Raw genomic sequence first — 19,262 nt, 5'->3', positions numbered from 1 at the left:
TGTCTTCTGGGAAATGAAATCTCCATTTCAGCATCAGCAGTAAATATTAACTGAACACCTTCATAGTCCTCTGTGGTGTGTTCAGAGAGACTGTTCATCCCTGTGGAGGAGGACTAAAGGAATTCCTGTTGTGTTTGATGCACCACTTCTCAAGATATTGAGGTTATTGGTCAATGGATGTGATCACAGAAAGTCACTGTCATGCTAACCTAGCAAACTGTCTGCTGGTAGTTTGCATCAGCATCCAAAAAACCAAACTCCTGGGATCTGGCAATATCCCAGCAGGCATTGCCCTCCGTCTGTAGGACCAAAAACCTCTTTAAAAACACCTCAGTCTCACATTAAAGTGTCTTTAAGCTATTGTACTCCAAAGTTGTAGCAGAAATCTCAATTATCTTAACAAATTATTATTGCTTGGGCAGTGGCCATGAATCTACAAAGCTCAATGTGCTGAAGCTGCTTGTTCTCTTGGAGAAAATGTGACTTAATGTTTATTTTGGTCAAAATAAACATACCCCTTATTCATGGTAAATAAATGAAAGGACAACAAGGCCCCATAAGATTGAATTTCAAGTTTGATGCTGCTGTCTAGAACAGGCACAAGGGGAGATGGTTTCATCCATGCGATGCAACATCTTCCCCAAAGCTGCAGAGGTTGTGTAGCAGAGGGGCAGAGGGTTTCGTGAGCCCAAAAGGGGCCATGAGGTGCTGTTCAGAGTCTTGAGAGACTTTGGATGCCAGCCAGCTCCTGGTGCCAAGCCCTCAGTGCAAGCCAGGCTGTATCAGGGAAACTTCACTGCATCCTTGCTGAAAGGGATGTGATTCCAGGCAGGCACGAAGCCAGCAGCAGGGCCTGAAGAGGGGCCATGTCATTTGCTTCTCCATGTTGACAGATTTTTCACTGCAATCAGCACCTTGGCATGGCCAGCACTTCCCTGAGCTCCAGGGGAGAGCACTACATCTAACCTGAATAAAAATCCTGCTTGACTTGCCAAGGAAAATAGGTCGCAAGTTTTCAATAGCTGCATTGTGAACCACTCTGAGGAAATAGCTTTCCCCACTGGTTTCCAAATGTGGTCTTCTCCATCCTTGAAACAGAGGTTTGAGCAGAATCTAGCCTTAACTTATACTAACTTAACTATTTATTAGGGCTGAAAGTGAAGTATGAACAGGACCATAAGCAGGGGATAAGAACTGCTGAAAAGAGAGGGAACTCATCTGCTGGGGCACTCTGCTCCTTGAAGCTCTTTGGAAAAACAAGATAATTCACAAAAGTCTCACTGAAGCACAAGGAATTTGTGCCACTGGTTTCCATTAATGCCTGAGAAGATTACCCATGAAAATATCCACTGCACAGATGGGAGAGTAAATTGTGTAGCTCTGCTCTGAAATAAACGTGGATGTTACCAAATAAAGGACAGGTTTGTGCAGAGATCCTGTAAAAATCATTCTGTGATGTCTGGCTGTGAAGCAAGTCAAAGGGTTAGGTGATGAGAGGATTTGGACTACAAATAAATGCATGTAATTGAAATAAAGAGGAAAAGCACATCTTTTGACAGCAGAAGTACATGCTAAGATAGGAACTACCCAAACCAGGAATTGCTTTTTCAAGATACAATAGAGTCCTTCAAAATGTCTGTCAAGAAAATAAGATTATCAGGATGGCTTTATCATTAGAAGAAGAGGAATATTAAAAGACCTCAGTTAGGTCTGAATAAAAAAGATAAATTTAAAGTAAACTGGCATGGAGTTTATCCACGGTTGGGTTTGCAGTAATAAAGTCAGTGAGGGTATAAGCTGTGTGATTTACAGGCAGTAAGCTTCTGTAAAATTTACAAACTGCTGTTATAAAATGTCACCTTTTATGATGCATTCCTCTCAGCCTGCATATATAAAGGGCACTGCAATAGAAAGAGTAGCACAGGCAAAGCAGTTTTCTCTCCTACCTAGCCAGATACTTTTTTTTTTTTCTTTTCCAGCAGTAGCAGAGATCTATCATCTGATGACCCTGCACTTGGTTTTTTCTCATTAGTTTTTCTGTTTGTGTAGATATATTGCTGGCCTTGCCATTGTTAATAGAAAATTCGGGGTGGTTTAAATGAGAGTTTTTTGTAAAATGCTCATGGATGAATAGAGGAAGACTCCTCCCACAGCCATCAGTGTTTATATAAAAGAAGGGCCTATGACAGAGTTGGGTAATTATCTGTTTTTTCTGCATTGATTTAATTGCTTGGTCTACAGCTCTGCAAAACTTAGGTGTGATAGGCCAAAATTAACCTTTTTCTTGATGCTCTGAGTTTCTCCAGAAGCTGACCTTGGGAACTCAGCCTCCATTCCCAGCCTGGTTAGCTAAATCCAGAAAACCTCCAAGAATGCCCCTCAAGGTGCCAAGTCTGTCAAAGGCTTTGCTGGCAGGGCGACCAGGCATTTTCACCACACTTTTGGACAAGTTCAGGTGTCAGGAGAAGGGATAATTTTGGCTGGTGTGTTATCAGGTTTCTGGTCAGAGCTCCTCAGCTGGTGATCTGTGGTGTCTGAGCTCCTTTGGAGACACAGCCTCATCCCTCCTTCATGGCAGAAACACCCAACACATTCCTCTCATTTTCTGTGTCAGCTAAGGGTGTAATTCCTGCCCAGAGTTTCGCCTCCAGGTGAAAACTCAGATATTATTTTGTTGGGCTCTTTGCAGCCCGGAGTGAGTGACACAGTTACCTCTGACCTAAGGGGAAAGTCCTGATATTCTTCTTTCAGTGCCAACAAAGAAGAAATACGCTCTGAATTAAGATTTTTAACAGGGCTGTATTCTGGAAGTTCAGGAAAATAAATCAATAATGGTGGTGATAAAACTGCAGTTTAATGGTAGCTGTTATAGTAAAACAATAGTCAGTGCACAGCCATTTTACCACCCTATGGCAATGGTTTCTAGAGTTTACTCTGACAGATTTATGGTCACCTTCATTTAATAATTTACTTCTCTTTAGCACAGCCACCACCATTATAAGTTTAAAATAAGCTGTTTTTAATTTTACTGCCCAAAACCCAATAGGGTATATATCTACTGCTTCCTTAGAAAAATATTTGAATTTCAAACTGTTCATAAGCAGAAAAACAAATAAATACCATTTAGGAACCACCTCTTTTAAAGGAAATTGGATGAGCCTCATCAAATTCAGCAGAGAAATGTGTCTGAGAGCATGCAGGATGGAGAGTCCTGTGTCTGTGAACCTGCCAGTAGACTCCAAGAGTGTGCTGTGCAATGAATAACAACCAGTGGACTAGTTTAAATTTCTCATAAAGTTGTATTGCAGCAATTCAGAGCTGGAAGTTAGGAGAGCACTGGCATATGGGAGAATCTGGAGTGTTCTGGAAGGAGCAGTTTCATGCTAAGTCTATAAAGAAAACACAGACAAAGGGTCATGCCAGTACAACTCCACAGTTTCTGATGACAGGGAGGACTGAGAGTGGGATCATTTTTCAGCACTGATTTTTGTGGGAATACTATGATTTGAAGTGGATTGAGTCCCATATGAGTTAGAGAGTTACATGATCAGGACCTTGTATGCAAGAGGGACATGGAATAAATGCAGTAAAATCGAGTGGTATTAAAAAAAATTAAGAAAAATTAGAAAATCAAAGTGGACAAGTGCTGTGGCTTTGAATGAAGACTTCTGAGAAGCTTTTTTGAATGAGAACTTCAGCATTATGTATTGCTCCTGTTGATATCAACTTTCCAGGCAGTGAAGCTGGTCTAAGGCTGGACCTTCCAGGCTCTCATGCACACAAAATGCTTCTTCTGAAATCATGTTTCTGGTGCTGTGCTGGTGCCTTGCTCTGCAGAGATGCAGTGGGGAAGAGATCAGACTTGGGAAATGCTGTGCCTGACTGGGGCCAACAGGAATTTCATGGAATAGGATGCATCCTGTGGGGAAGGTGACAAAGTTTGGAGGCTGAAAGGTCCCAAAGAAGGAAAATTGTTTTCCCCTCTTGGCATTAGCAGTTGGTGTTTCTTCCTGCACTATCCATATTTCCTTGGATTTTGAGCTTTTGTGATGTGTTTTGTTCCTGGCCTGGATTTGAGCGTGATCACTGAAAGCCAGAAATGTGCTAAGCCTTCTAGAAGGGTTTACAGTAATTTGTGGTGGAGCCAGGTGAGCTTATAAAGCATGAGATTAATATTGCTGCACCACAGATTAGATGACTTAAATCAGGATTGCAGTGAGGCTCTGTGTCAGGACTAAAAATAGAGAATGGGCCTATGGGTCCCTTTTGCATAAAGCCATCCTTCCTCTGTGAATGTGCTGGCCTGGTCCTGTTGAAATAAATCCCAGCAATTCCACTGATTTTAATGACTCAGAACAGAACATGAGCACCTGCTCTTTCAGGTCTGTCTCCTGCACTAATATCTAGTTTGGATTTCCTTCTGCAGCATATGTTAAATGCTTGATAATAAAATATTTGAGCAAATCCAGCATTTTTTTTTCAATGGAATAACATAAATTAATGATGCATATATCAACAGAATTATATTATTTCATCAGCAAATACAAGAAGTTGGCACTTCGAAGCACAAAATATTTAGTACAAATACATGTTGTAACCAGTTAGAAAGGCAAAGAAAAATCATGATGTATATTGGCGCATTTATTCTCTGTATAGAGTTGCTTTACCAAAAGTCCTTGAACACTGGCCAACATCCTTCAGCAACAAAGGATGTAGCAAAAGTCTTTTTAGTATCGAGTCTCTTTCCTTCCTTGTTTCTGCTCTCTTGAGGACTAAATGATACTAATTTGCACCAGATTACTGAACTTGAAGCAAACTTTTTTCTATATTATTGGGGACTGAAGTGCTTCAAAACTATTTTTGTGGGATAGATGGGCGAAACAGTTTTAGGTGTGATGAAAACACCTGTCTGATATAATTTCTTTAATTTCACCTGCTTACCCTACTATTTTAAGTCCCCTTCCTGTAAAAGGAGAAGTTAGAGAATTAGACTGCCTGTCCAAACCCAAATATTGAGTTTCTGTGCCACATGCCCATGCCTGCACACCATTTTTCCACAGGTTCTCCCTATCTTCAGTGCACAGAAGAGGGGTGCTCAAAGAATGAGTGGATGTTTTCTAGTTCTGTTTTTCTCATTGCTCCCTTAGCAGCTCCATGAATTACTTGCACACACCTTTCAAACCTTACTCAGCAGCTGAAAATAACAATTGTTATTTTCCTCCTGGGCTCTCCTTTATTGTTCATTGCCACTGTACCTAAATGCTTCACAAATATTAAGGCACTTATTTTTATGCCATTCACCTGGACATGCAATAACTCCACTTTACTGATCATAAAATGCAGTTCAGGGAAAGAGGTTAAAAATGTCCCCCATCTGCATACCCAGATGGAGGTATGGGAGTTTGGTGTTCAGCACACCCAGACTATTGCTCTCAGCTGGAGCTGCACAAGCTCCAGCCTTCTGTCACCATGGCTCCTGTGCCTTCCTAGGCACCTGGGGGTGCCCTCGTTGCCAGAGTCTCTGGGAATCTGCTTGGCAAAGATGGGAAGGGGGTACAGCTTTTCAAGGGGGCAGGGAGGCTGTAACCCTTCTGAAAAGTGGGTGTTGAGATGCCTTGAGCTGGTATCATCCAGCCATGGTCCTCATCATGTAGGTGGAGCTCATCTCACAGCTCCAGGCATCCCTGCTCCTGCTGCAGGAGAGCAAGGAATAAAGAATCTTGTGGCTTTTCCTTGGCACTGCGGGAGTGTGGGGCTGCTCAGTTTCCATCTCAGTTTTGTGGCCCAGCTCCAGATAAAACTGGGATAATCTAGGAATATTTGAGAGGAATTACAATTAATATGTGAAGCTAATGGAATCTCGGGTAGCTGGTTGTTAATTGCTGCCCCGAGATGTGCAGGATGTCTCTGTGTGCCTGTGTGTCTGAAGAAAGAGTCAGAGCTCTTGAGTTTTCGGTCTTGACGTTGTTTATTAATTCTTATCTTGAAAATTTTCTTTCTGCCCAGCCAAGATCTGCTCAGCAAGGCAGCCACAGGCACTTTGACCGCCCCTGAGGTGGTGTTGTCTTTTTATACTACAAACTACATATAACATATTTACACTTAATTCCCAATACCTATCACCTATGTTAGACAGTGCACTTCTACTCTAAACCAATCCCAAAGTGCCAACACCACTGCAGAAAATGGAGACCAAGAAGAAGAAGAAGAAGAAGAAGAAGAAAGGCTAGACACGCCCAAGTTCCTCCATATTGTCCCCATAACCTCCATACCAAAAATCCTAAAATCTACATTTTCACCCTACATTTTGTGATAATTTAAAATTATCACAAATTGTGATAATTTTATTATTATACTATTCAAACTTCTGTGACTTTCAGGTCCTCATACAAAGATGGTAACTTGCTCCAGGGGTCATAATCAAACCCACAGGTGTTCCGGGCTGTGTGCCACAGTGTCCGAGCCCCCGGTGGGGTCCTCAGCAGCTCTGGACACCCAGAGGGATGAACTGAGTTCCGACAATGGAGTGCCTGCATTTGGCCTGGATCAAGGTGCCTGTGTGTGTGACCTTGGAGATGGTGCAAACAATTCCTACAGGCACATCTTGCAGATAGATCAGCTCTTGTCAAGCAGCACGCTGGAAGTTCAGAAATGCCTCTTGCTATGTGTCTTCTTGTTATACAGTGCTCAGCGCTCAGTGAGGGTGTCCAGATGGCTGGCTCCCTCAAAACCGCTGCAAAATCCTGTTCCAAATAAACAGCCCGGAGATGCTGCTGAAACCATAAAGAAATCTTCAGGCTGACATGGTTTTTACAAGTCTGTGGGCTGCAGAAAAGCCAGAACCAGAACTGTTCAGAGTTGATACTGCTCTGGAAGAAACCTCCCCATCAGAGCTGTGGGTTAAAACTTAGCAAATAAAATTTGTAATGCATAAGATCCATTCTGCTTACAGGAGTTTCCTCAACAGCTGTTGAGCATCCACACTGACACATATTCCCAGCAGTTACCAACCCAACGTGGATTTTGGACTGCAAAATCAGGCAGAATCACAGCGCCAGGTGGAATGGCCTCAGGCCAGTCTCTGCAGCCCAGTGAGCCTCTCACAGGCTCTGAAGTAATTTCTGGGAGCCTTTGAATGACTTACACTGAGGATATATTAAATATGCCTTAGGGAAGGAAGGCAAAAGACTGAATTATTCTAAGACCTGCAGAAGTAATATTCAAATGTCTAAGGAGTGCTCTGGTGTCCTGAATTGAACCAGAGGAGGGGATCAGTTTTATTATGGCTGATGGGTCTCAAGACATCAACTAAACTTTCTCTCTTGCTCCTACAGAGGAAAGACATTTTCTTGGCTTAGATGAGGGGGAACCTACCTGAATGGTAGCAATATTTGCACAGGGCAGCAAGAACACTTGCTAAAGGGATTAAAACCCCCCATTAAATTCTGTGACCATCCACCCCCCAAAAGAAATAAGATAGAAGCAGGATTAAGGCACTTTAGGAAATTGGCTGGTGGTTCTGAAGATATTATGAAGACCTCTGTACCCCAAATCATCTATTCAAGAGGTAAGCACCTCTTTTCCCCCCCAGAATGGGCTTTTGCTACTCTATCATTCTAACCAGTGAAAGGAACAGCTGTTTTTAGTGGTGTCAGAAGAATTAGTCAAATGGTTGGTTAGTTGCTTTCTGAAGAAGCCCCTGTAAATCATCAGTGGTCACCCAAGAAACATCTAATTTTCATAGTTAGCAATGAGAATTTGGACCAAACTTGTGAAAACATGCAGCTTTAAAAACCCACATAATTTTCTGATAAGTTAAAAGGATAGGGGAAATGGACACCGGGATGACAACCAACCAGGATTTCTGACAAAAGATAGCTACTGCTAAGACAGAAATAAAAAAAATAAAGCAAAACTCAATTTTAATATCCTGAGACTGTCAGCCTTTTCCCTGACTATAAAATCATTCTACATATAATTCCTTTATTTCATTTTTCAGGGTTAGAGGTAGTTTCTACCACAAAGGTGGTTACTATCACAAAGGTTACTGTCACAGAGCTCCACAGCAATGTCTCATTTTCACTGTGGAGGATTTTCATCTGAAATTATTTATTTGGTGAGTTACAAACCAGAAAAATGGATCAGATTAGGGAATGTGGAGAAGTACTAATGCAGATAACTCTGCCAAGTAGTTGAGTTTGGGATGAATTTGAGGATCATCATCAAGAAAAATCCCTTGAGTTTCAGCCTTGGGGCAGCGAGATCCATTTTCTGCAGGGCGTGGAAAGCGGGTTCATCCTGCAGAACAGATGTTAGTACAGATGTAGTACAGGCTGAGAAAATAAGCCAGCTCCCAGTGTGAGGAGTGCAGGCAGTATGTGGATGTGTACCCATCTGGCAGCTCATGGAGATGGGAGCAGAGATGGTGATGGTGGTTCTTGTGCAGTTTCAGCCCACTTGTATGGTGAGTAGAGAGGTGGCTTCCCTCCAGCTGGGCTTGAAAAGTGGCTCCATGTACATTTCAAGTCACAGTCAGTGTCAAGGAATATGCATGTGGAAACACAGGACTTGGTACCTTTGGCAATGATAGGTGAAGAAATGTGTGGGTGACAATCCTGTCTTTACATCAGCACTGCAGAAAAATGTGTTGTGCCATATTGCAGTAATGACTTACATGGCATCAGCATTCCTGGATTTTTGCAGCCATGGTATTGCTGAAATGAGAGAGTTTTTCTGTAAATGTATTCTTAAATGTTTTTTTTTTTCCAGTCTGAGCTAAGTGTCTAAAGATTTCATGTTGATTTCAGACAGTTCAGTCTCACTGTCTCCTGTTACCTTTGTGTAACAGAACAGCTACCTTAAACTGAGTAGCTTCTGGCTTCTGGCTGGGTAATTTAAAATTCTCAAATGGGAAGACTGGAAAATAGCATTTGCTAAATAATTAATCACATATGATCTTGTTTGAAGGCTGAATTTTTTTACTTGTGGGGATAAACGTATGCTTGCATGAAGAACAATCCTTTTGCACTAATCTGTCCAGACAAAACTTTGTTGTAGCCAATATCAAACATCCTGGGAAATCAACATGGCTGCAATGAATAGCTGTTAAGAATACAAATGAGGGGGCTTAAGTTTTTTTGGGTTATCTGAAATCCAAGCTGAATACAGCAGCAGCCCTCAAAGAATGATTTTTTTTTAATATATAAATAATTCACTGTGTGCACAAAGCCTGCATTTTATTTCTATTTAGCTTTGGATTGCTCAAGTTTATTTTCCTGGTATTTGGGAGGTGTGGAAGCATAATATTGGTTCTATCATTGCAAGCAGAGATGTAATTCTGGGAGTGGTGGGAGAGCTTGACTCATGCTGTGATTTCTTCCAGAGAGCTTGAACCACGACAGCTCCTGGTCTCCTGTTCTCTCTGCTCACCCCTGGAAAAGGCAGGGAGAAGGAAGAGTGTTTTATGGACAGGGAAGGGAGGCCAAGGACTGTTTTGTACCCTGTGGTCCTGCTGAGGGGAGGCAGCCATGGCTCAGAACAGCTCTGGGCAAGAGCTCAGGTTTCACTCCTCCTTTCCTCCAAAATGTGTGGCACACCTTGCAGTGCAGCAAACAGGCAAACCTCAGAAAGGGAAGCAAAATGCTGCCCTTCCTCAAAGATCTTATCAGCTCATGCAAGGGATTTCAAATACCTTTGGGAGTTTTTACTGGTACTCCAACTTGCTATTCTCTTCACAAACCCCTTCAGTCCCCAAATAGCATCTTAGAGATCTAAAAATCAGAGCCCCTGGCCCTCCTGCAGGCATAATAAGATTTGTTTCCTGTTTATTGGAGTGTGTCTGTGCGTGTTTAGAGCACTGAGGCTGGAGCAGGGGCTGAAGGGAGCTGATGTCAGGCTGAAGGACCTGTTTTCTTCCTAAACTGCTGGGAGCATGTAATTATAATCGGCACCTTAAAATTTCAAAGCATCTTTCAGAATTGCTTCCACTCCATAGCAGTAATTATTGCTGTACAGTCATGAGGAAACATCACATTCAAGAATGCTCGGTGTAGTTCACTTGATGAGGACGTGTGTATTCAAAGACTAAAAGAACAATAAATGGAGTTATTCCTCTGAAGGCATTGAAATTCATTCGAGCTGATGGCCTCAAATGTGTGTTTGTCAAATGCAGGTAATGTTCGGTTATACTGTAAATCACAGACTACCAGAGCTGGTGCATACTGATGTTTCATGAAAAGGATGTGCTAATGCTGCTTCTGCTTGATTTTGTCAGCTCTATTTAGCCTTATATTGGTTGTCTGTCTAATAGTGGACTGAACCTGTATAATTGAATGTGTTTTTCCTTATTATATGTAGATTTGGTTTGGCTTGTAGCAGACGTGTGAGAACAGGTCAGGCAGGAGTCTGCCTCAGAACCTGAAGGCATAAGCTAATTTCACTTTTTCTTATCTTTTATCAAAAATTTAAGCAGTCTATCCTTTCTGTCTGTTCTTATAGTCCTGAAAAGGTGGTGAGCTGAGCTCACATTACAAATCAGGGTCTTAACCATCCCCTGAAATAATTGTGGTTTTGCTAACACATAAAGCATTTAATTAAAAAGGTTGAAGGTTTATACAACCCTTCAAACCGGGAGTCTGCTTCCAGTTTTTAATCACATTTTTGAAGTAGAAATGGAAGAGTCTGTGGGAGTTTATTTTCACTGTAATAGATATTTCTCCTGGGTGGTGGTTCTAGGGGCTCAGAAATTGAGTGGGCTTCTCTAGGGTCTTGGCACAGAGTTTGTGTGATCTTATAAGATCAATGGGATTAATAACTGGGCTTGAGCTTTGTTCCTCACCAGTAACCTCCAGCATTGGCTGAAGCCTCCTGGAGCCTCCAAAGGGAGTACTGGCCATGAAAAGGCAGTGTTTGACTACCTGAATCACTGGTTTAACATTTATTCCACTCCTTTTTGGCCTGTATTTAAATTCCATGTCTGCTGAAATGTCTTCTCCCAGCGCAAGCCAATTGCTGCTGGGGCTGGAACGAGCTGCCCCTTCCCAAATGAGCCCTGGGAGGTGTTTGGGTGAGCCCCAGCCAGAGCTGAAACACACACAGGGGAGATCTGGTAGGCAAAGCAAGGTGCTCAAACAATTATCAGCTTCCAGGACACAGCTGAATAAGTGTCTCCATCCTTTTGGAAACAGCCTGGGAAGCTGGTGGAAGGAACTGGTAGTGCTAGAAAAGAATGAAATAACCTAGAAGTGCAGCTTTGGCTACCAAGGGAAATGTTAGATTTTGATTTTTGAGAAAAAAATTTGTTGCTCAGTATGATTTTGCCTGAAGTTTTCTCACACTGTTTCTGCTCTTGGAAGAGGGTATGTGGGAAAATGAGGTTCTGTCCAGGGATATGAGTTTGTCTGAAGGCCATTCAGGAGAGTGCATGTCACTAAGAAAGCACTGCCTCCCTCTTTATGGCTTCTGCCTTTTACTACCATGAAGGAAAAACATGAGATGTGTTTAGCATTTGGTGTTTTCATATGTCAAAACTGTGGAAAAAAAAGGGGATACAGAGAAGGACCAGACCACATTACCCTCTGCAAGTCCTGCAGAATTTTGCCTCCATAGACACTGCTCCTTAGCTCAGTTTCTTGGGCTCATCAGTGCAGCTGTGTGACAAAACTTTGCAGGAGGTGTCCCCAAAGGAGTTTGGTTTTGACAATAGCCTGCAATAAGTTGAGGAATGTCAGTGAGGTGGTCTCCAAACTGTCAGAGATAAACAATTAGGGATAAAAATCTCCCTTTTTTTTTTTTTTTGCCTTTTTCTTTTTTGATCTGTAATTGGCTTCTAATTTGAACATTTTAAAGCATTTTAAACATCCACCCTAATGTTAATTGACTCACAGTTGGGTAGCATGATGAGCAGATGCCACTTACCTGTTCCTTGGCACCCCGAGCAGATACCACCTGCCTTCTACAAGGCATCATAAACAGATCCAACCTGTTCATTGGCAGTGTGAGGCAAAAAACACCTTCTGTGTTCCCTGGAAAAATGAGGAGTTGCCACTTGCCCTCTGCTTATTGTCTTGAACAAAGAGCTGGCACATACTTTCTGCCTTGTGTCAGCAGGAGGGATCAGAGATTGCCATTTATCTCAGGTGCACTCTCACCTTTAGGTGCACGTGGTGTCACATTTTTCAAGAACAATTAGGTGCAGAAGAAATCATCCCAGCAGTTACACTAGTGCTGTATTTGTGCCTGGAAGCTCAGTCTCAGATCTGTTCATGAGGCTGCTGGATTTTCCCATAAGTAAAAGTTCAGGAAAGGTGCCAGCTGAGGTTAAGTAGTTTGTCATCATTTAACTTGGCTTGTGAATTGAATTTATGGTGGTGTTGTACAAAGCTTGAAGGATCTCTGAGTGTTTTGGTCAGAGGTTCTTGCTGGTTTTGAGATTTGCTTTCTCCCTCAGCTCAGCTGATCAACTGGTGGCCAAAAAAAGGAGTTCAGGTTGCAGTGAATACAAATGTTGGCTGCAATGAGCCACTGGCAGCTCCTTTGCAGCAAATGGAACCTGGAGAATTTGCTCATGCTGGAATTAAAAGCTTGAACAGATATAACCCAAAAAGTCTGGAGAGCAAACCAGAGTGTCCTGGAGGCGTTCTAGCTGTTCTGTGAAATGATGTGAGAAGGACAGAATTCATCAGGGATTGTTCTGAGTGAAAGACTCTCAGTTTCATTTTCATCCATGCAAGGTATGCAAAATGAGAAAGCACTGCCCATTATTTACATCTTGCAGGTATCAGTTCCTGGTGCTGTGACAGAGAGAATTTTCTTAACCAATCCCTTAGGCTATGTATTTCATTTTCTCTTTCTCCACAGCTCTCCCTTTGCTGTCAAGCAGTAAATACACTTGTTATGTGTCCTCACTCCAGCAAATGACAGATCTTACCCTTAAGTATTATCTCTCATTAAGATGTCACTCCTGCCTCTCCTGCCCAAGGCAGCAGCCTCCAATACCTTTGTCTTACTGGCACTGCAAATGCTTCCCTGTCTTCTCCCATGCTGCCTTTCATTCCTGAATACACTTCTGTAAAAATTCATAAACCCCCTCACTATTTTCCTTTAAATCCCTTTTAAAAGCTCTCCTAGGCCATGCTACCCACAAGGAACTCCTTGATTACAGACCCCTGGGTGTAGAGACCACGGCTCCTTGCATCGACCTTGGTGCCAGAGTTCTGTACTGCCTTCATTTCTTCTCCCGTGTGAATAGCGGAGTTCTAATATGACCCAGGCTGCATAGAGCTCCTGCAGACTTGGAGCAGATGCTGCAGAAGTGTTTTCCTCCTGGAAAGGCCAGAAGAAGCTCTCCTGGGCTTAAACCAGAGCCTAAACCAGAGTGGCAGCCCAGAGGGATGGCACGAGTACGCCTTGTTCGAGCCACGACAAAATCATCTCAATTTGTTTTTTCCTGTTGCCAAATTAAAGCTCAGTTCTAGCTTTGCTCTTCTACACAGCTGTTACATTTAGAAGCTGGGCTCTCTAAACTACTGATGAAGCTTTATTTTAAACACTCATGGTGCTGGGAGAGCAATGTTAAGCTGTGCAGCGAGTGTCCAGCAAGCCGTGTGGGCAACAAGATGCAGCTAATACAGAATTTCTGAGCATGCAGGCATCTATTTGAGCAAGCTCTTGGGCACATCAAACTGTCACATAAGATTTCTGTGACGAGTTGGCATGAAATTCAAATTATGGGCAACTCTTGCTTTCCAGTCTGCTGACAATTTATTGGGAATCGCTCTGAGTCTCTGCTGCAGGCCACTCCTTTAGCTTAACATGACCTGACAGACAGTACCCAGTGCTGTGCTTCATGACACAAAACATCACACAGTGCCTCTGAAGAGAGAAGGGGGCAGTCCTGGGGGTAGAAATGCTTTTGAAAGCCTTTATAGGGAAAGAAAAGTCCTTATTCACAAATGCTCAGGATGGAGGCACTTGGCTTTAATTCCCCTCTATATCCTCAGGAAACTGGTGATGTGCTTGTAACACAAAAATTGCCGCCAATACCACCCTAAACTATGGGTGTTGCTTGGGACAGGGGGATATTCAATGACCAAATCAATTGCTTGCCTTGTGGCAGCACAGTGACACCCTCAGCCCGAGTGACACCTCCTGGGGCATCACACACCAGCAGCAATTCCCCACCCAGGCTCATGTGGCTCTCCAATGGAAACATGCCTCCAGCCCCTTCTTCTGCGAGACAAATGTAAATTGCACTTAAACACCTCTTCCTAATTTAATTAGGAAATAATTTAAATCTCAACTTTTTCTCCAGGTCAGAGCTGCATGTGCTGCATCAGGAAAAGACCGTGCCCAGAAGGGCAGTTTGGCATAACCATCTCCTTTGTGTATGAAATATCTAACTGCATTTCAGACTGCATTATAATTTATCTTGCTCTTCCCTTCTCTGCTTCTTCCCCCCCTGCTATATTAGGTCCTAAAAAGCCTGCAAACTCACACAGCTTAATATGTCATAAAACTTTTTGCTACACTCTTTTACAAGCGAGTTTCAAATTAGATCAAATGAGAAACTTAGCTGACTCTGCCCAATATCTCAGCAAGCTTGGGTCCTCCCAGAAGGTCTGTACCTATAAATACCGCATTTCTGCAAGCTCAGTAGCAAAGCATAGACATGCAAATGTGAGCTTGCCTCTCTGAACCTGGCAGTGGCAAGCACACCAGCTGCATTTGCAGGCAGTTGCATTGCACAGCGAGCAGGCACTTTGGAGCAGCTCCACTTGAAATGATCTGGGAAGGCCACAACCCTCTGCCTGACCACTGTGCCAGGAAAGATGTTGGTGGGTCCCTGGAAAGAATGAGTGTGCCTTTTCCAATTTCACCACAGCTGTGGAAATAGGAAGGCACAGCGCTGTTTTTGGCCAAGGGAGTGCCAGCAGTGGTGGGGAGGGATCAGGGGCTGCTGGTGTGATCAGAGCAAGGAAAGTGCAGTGCCAGTGGCCTTGCATGCAAAAGGCTGGGGGGCCGTAGGAGGGACAGGGTGCTCTGCATTCAGCAGCTGTGCTGCTCTGTCTGTGCAGAAAGTGGCAGCCTGCAGGTCTGGGGATGTGGGCTCATGATGAGCTCAGTTCAAAAGCAGAGTCACGGTAAAGTGATAAGGGAGTCCTGAGGCATCATTCCAACTGAGTGGAATTAAGGTTTTATGTGGATTTACATTCATTTACCAATTTCTGACTTTCAGGACGTGTCTCCTCCTGAATTTAAAAGTTCCATCAACCAACCTCAGCTCTTCACTTTGCAAATCAATCCCCTCTTCTCTCTGGTGGGAATAAAATTGTTATTTGTAAGAGCTAGGATAATACAGGGAGCTGTAATTACCATCCATATTTTCAGTTCGTGCTACAGCAGGGTGAAAAGTCCATGTAATTTTTGAGTGTTCTCTACCCTCTTCTGTTTATACTCTTCTGGTAGTGAAACACAGACTATTTTCTCCATTTGAAAATGCCTATTTTACTCTATAGAGGTGGTGGTAGTTCTCAGAGTACTTGATGCAGGTCCCTCTCTGCCTGCCTCTTGCAGCCCCTTTGTCCCTGACCCCAAGAGCTGATCCCTGGCTTGTGCTGCTGAGAGCAGCTCTGGTTTTTCCCTCCTGACAGAGATGTGCCAGAGCTAAGGTGAACACTTGTGGATTAAGTGTCTAATTAGAAACATGGTTTCAGTGTGCAACTCAGTCTAGGACAGGTGGGAAAGGATTTTCCAGATCTAAGCCTGTGGAGCTGCAAGGACGGGGGTCAGGGCCCTTCCAAGGGTGCGAACACAGCACATACAGCACGTGCAGGATGTGAGTTTAATGTCACACGGATGTGCTTTCCCAAGTCCAGCTCACAAGAGGGTACAGAAACCCTGTAGGATTCAAGGACAGCTAGGTCCAACATCTTACAGGGACTCCCATCCTTTTGTTTGTCAGTTAGGGAAAAGTGGAGCATGAAAGTTGCTGTGCTGTTATTCTTCCTGTTTTGCTTGGCTCCCTACCCTCACATTGTTTTTAAGCTCTTCTTAAAAAGAGCTTCTCCTCATGTTCCCCTCAGTTCTACATGGGGATTTTCAACCCATCTAACATCCCATTTTCAACCTGTCTCACATCCCATTTTCTCCTTGTGCCCATCCCATATTTTCTCCCCCTTCCCTAATCCCTCCCTGCAAGGATTTGTTCGTCACTTTCTCTTTGAAAATACTTCTAAGCATCTTCTGTTCTTCTCAGATCACCTCTCCCCCGGATAAAATTCTGTAATAAAACCCCTTTTGACAGAGTCAGGCTCTTGCAACATTCACTTTTCTTTCCCAGGCTGTGAGCTGACCCTGACTGGGTGTAGGTCAGATTTGGTGGCTACCCAGGCTATCCAGTGGCTGTGAAATCTGGCAGCTAGACAGCCCTTCAGCTATTTGGCCTACATGATGCAATTTGTTTGGTTTATGAGCACCAGGCTCTATCTCTGCACAGAACTTATCTCTTCCCTGGGTGCTGTTGGAAATGGTGCTGTCATCAGCTGTGTTGTAGATGCCATTAAGTGAAGTAATTGTTATTTGACCCCATTGTGTGGGAAGTGTGAGGGTTCAAGGAAGCCTCTGAGGATGGCTGGGCTGTCACAGTGACAGATGGGAAGGATGAGATCTGACTGCCTGATCCTTGGGTGGGTATTAGAAGGACACTGTGGTGCTCTGTCAGCCTGTCACTCCTTTCAGCTGTGCTCTAATGTCTCCAGGTGGAGCTCAAACCCTTTCTTGTACAGGCTCCAGGAAAAATAAATTAGCACCTGAGTACTTTGAATACTGACTTTTAAACAGCAGAGGTTGTTTCCCTTAACTTGGTTTGTGCTTTTGTTTTATAACTGGTGTTTTCCTGCACTGGTACCAGTCAGGATTAGCTGGGGAGCTGTGTGAGGAATTGTGAACTTCTGGAGATCTTCTCACAGTTCTGGCTGTGGCTCAAATAAAGATGCTGACTTTGGGATAGATTTATCATCCCCATGGAAAGAGAGTATCTGATGATAAAGGTGAAATTGGTGGCGTGGAGGGAAATGAGCGGGTGGCATTCACCCATCAAAGGGTCTCTGGGGGAATCTGTGAAGGTGATAGAGCTCTTTCTTTAAATTGAGTGTTTGGGCGGGCACATCTGGGGCTCAAGGAAGAGCCTTAGGATAAAGCATCAGCTTTACTGGTCTGGAAATGCTATTTGGAGCCTACATTTGGAGCCCTTTATCAATGTGGTAGCTTAGTTCAAATTAAGTTAATTAACTAATGTGATAAAATCTGAGGTAGGTGCACTCAGGTATATTCCTGACTGTTCATGAGGAGGGAATGAAATAAAAATCTTAATTATTCTAGCTCAGAATTTAAATGAAATAAATTCTGTTTTATAGGTTTTTCAAACTAGATGATAGCAGACAATAAGAATGGTGGGACAGTGGACTGGATAATGAATGCAATCCTAAACACCCAAAACAGTAGGCCAAAACCTCCTTCTGTGCATTTCAAAAGCATCAAGTTTTCCCTCACACCTATTAATGTGCAAGGGGTGTACACAACTGAGGTGCAAGATAGTGGAGACAAATAATCATATTCCTGAAATACTACTGATTCCTTAAAATGCTCTAAAATTAATTCCCTATCAGTATCAGTTTGTATCAGTATCAGTATTCCCTATGTATCAGTTTGTATCTTCACTTTCATAGCCTTGAGCTGAGTAATTATCAATAAAATAGTGTGTGATTCACTTACAGATCAAAATCTGTAAGGGGGTATTGCTGCCAGTGGGGTGGCAATTCCTTCTACAGCTGGCTGGAGCTTTTGGCTTTGGAGTAAGCAATGGCACCTTATGTTCTTGCTCTTTACTATTTTCTTTCACTCTTCTTTTTTTTTAAATGTTTTTTTAAATTTTCTTTTTCTTTTTCCCCAATTTCACAGTTCTCTGACTATCACACACACCGTGTCACTGCCTTTGTCCCCTGTGGGTTAGTTCTGGGTCACCTCTCCTTCCCGCTCTTGCACATCTGTTCCCTTGTGATTCTCCACTTTCTCCTCCACAGAGCAGCAACGAACACAAGCAATCAGCACTCTCTCTTTCTGCCCATGGAGGTCTCAAACAAATATCTTAGAAAAAAAAGGGGCAAACAAAAGAGGCTGGCATCCTCCTTTGCTTGCTGGTGGATCCATGAGATGCTCTGGTGGGAGGAGATGGGCAGGCAGATTGGCCAGGAGGGAGGCAGCTCAGAGATCTCTCCCTGAGGCATCCCTGGGGGCTGGATTCAGTTCTGTCTGCTCCTCTCTGTTTCTGTGCTCTCCTGGAGCCTTTGCTCTTGGTCACTGTCACAAGGAATGAGCTGAGGAGCCCCTGGGTGACCCAGCAAGGCCCAGCCCCAAGGCTGCCTGCAGTGAGCAATGAAACTCTGCTGCCCACATCCCTCAGGTGCTGGAGGGGCCCCAGACTCTTAGTGAACCATGATATTTCTTCCTTAGAGGCACAAAGGGGTTCTCAATCAAGCTCTGGCCTCCTGAGGGCTTGCACAAGCATTTTCAGCCTCATCCAGGCCAAGTTTCACGTGGATGGCTGAGTCTTGCAGCTCTTTTCACATTAGAGGGATGATCTGCCTGGCCACAAAGAAGTGATAAAACAGCACTGTGAAATATTTGGCATCTTTGTTCAAGTTGTCTTCTCCTGGCCCTGGGAATCAGAGATGTGCCACTGGATGCAGTGCACACTGGAACTGTGTCTTGTTTTAGGAGCAGCCCATGGAGAGGGAACCTGCAAGGGCAGGAATGCAAACATGAGAGGCATCAGCAGGTGAACCAGGGCATGTGAAAAGAAAGCAGCCGCAGAAAAAATAGGAAATAAAATATTCTGGGGATTATTTTAAGATAGTATATTAGAAGGAAAACATTAAATTTATCAAATTTGGCATCTAACTTACTGAAGTCAGTCCTGTCCTCACTTTAAATGCTGCCCAAAGCAAAACTCAGTGGATGCTGAACTTTCTGCAAAAGAAACAACCACACACCAATAGTTTAGAGCCATGGTCATCCTCACATCTTACCAACTTTTGAATATAGTACTATATTACTATCTTAACAAATATATCACTATGTTCTGTATAGATGCATAAACTGGAGTTCATTGCAAAGGGATTTTTTTTCTTTTTCCCCCAGCAATTTGCTGTAATCAGTAAATTCTGACCAAATATTTAGTCTACAGACTGAAACTGATTTTTCTT

The sequence above is a fragment of the Melozone crissalis genome, unplaced genomic scaffold (assembly GCF_028551555.1).
Source record: "Melozone crissalis strain CALT ecotype California unplaced genomic scaffold, PUWL_Pcris_2 ptg000081l_1, whole genome shotgun sequence".
NCBI lineage: Eukaryota > Metazoa > Chordata > Aves > Passeriformes > Passerellidae > Melozone > Melozone crissalis.
The sequence above is the reverse complement of the archived record's forward strand: the minus strand, read 5'-3'. Positions refer to the sequence as shown.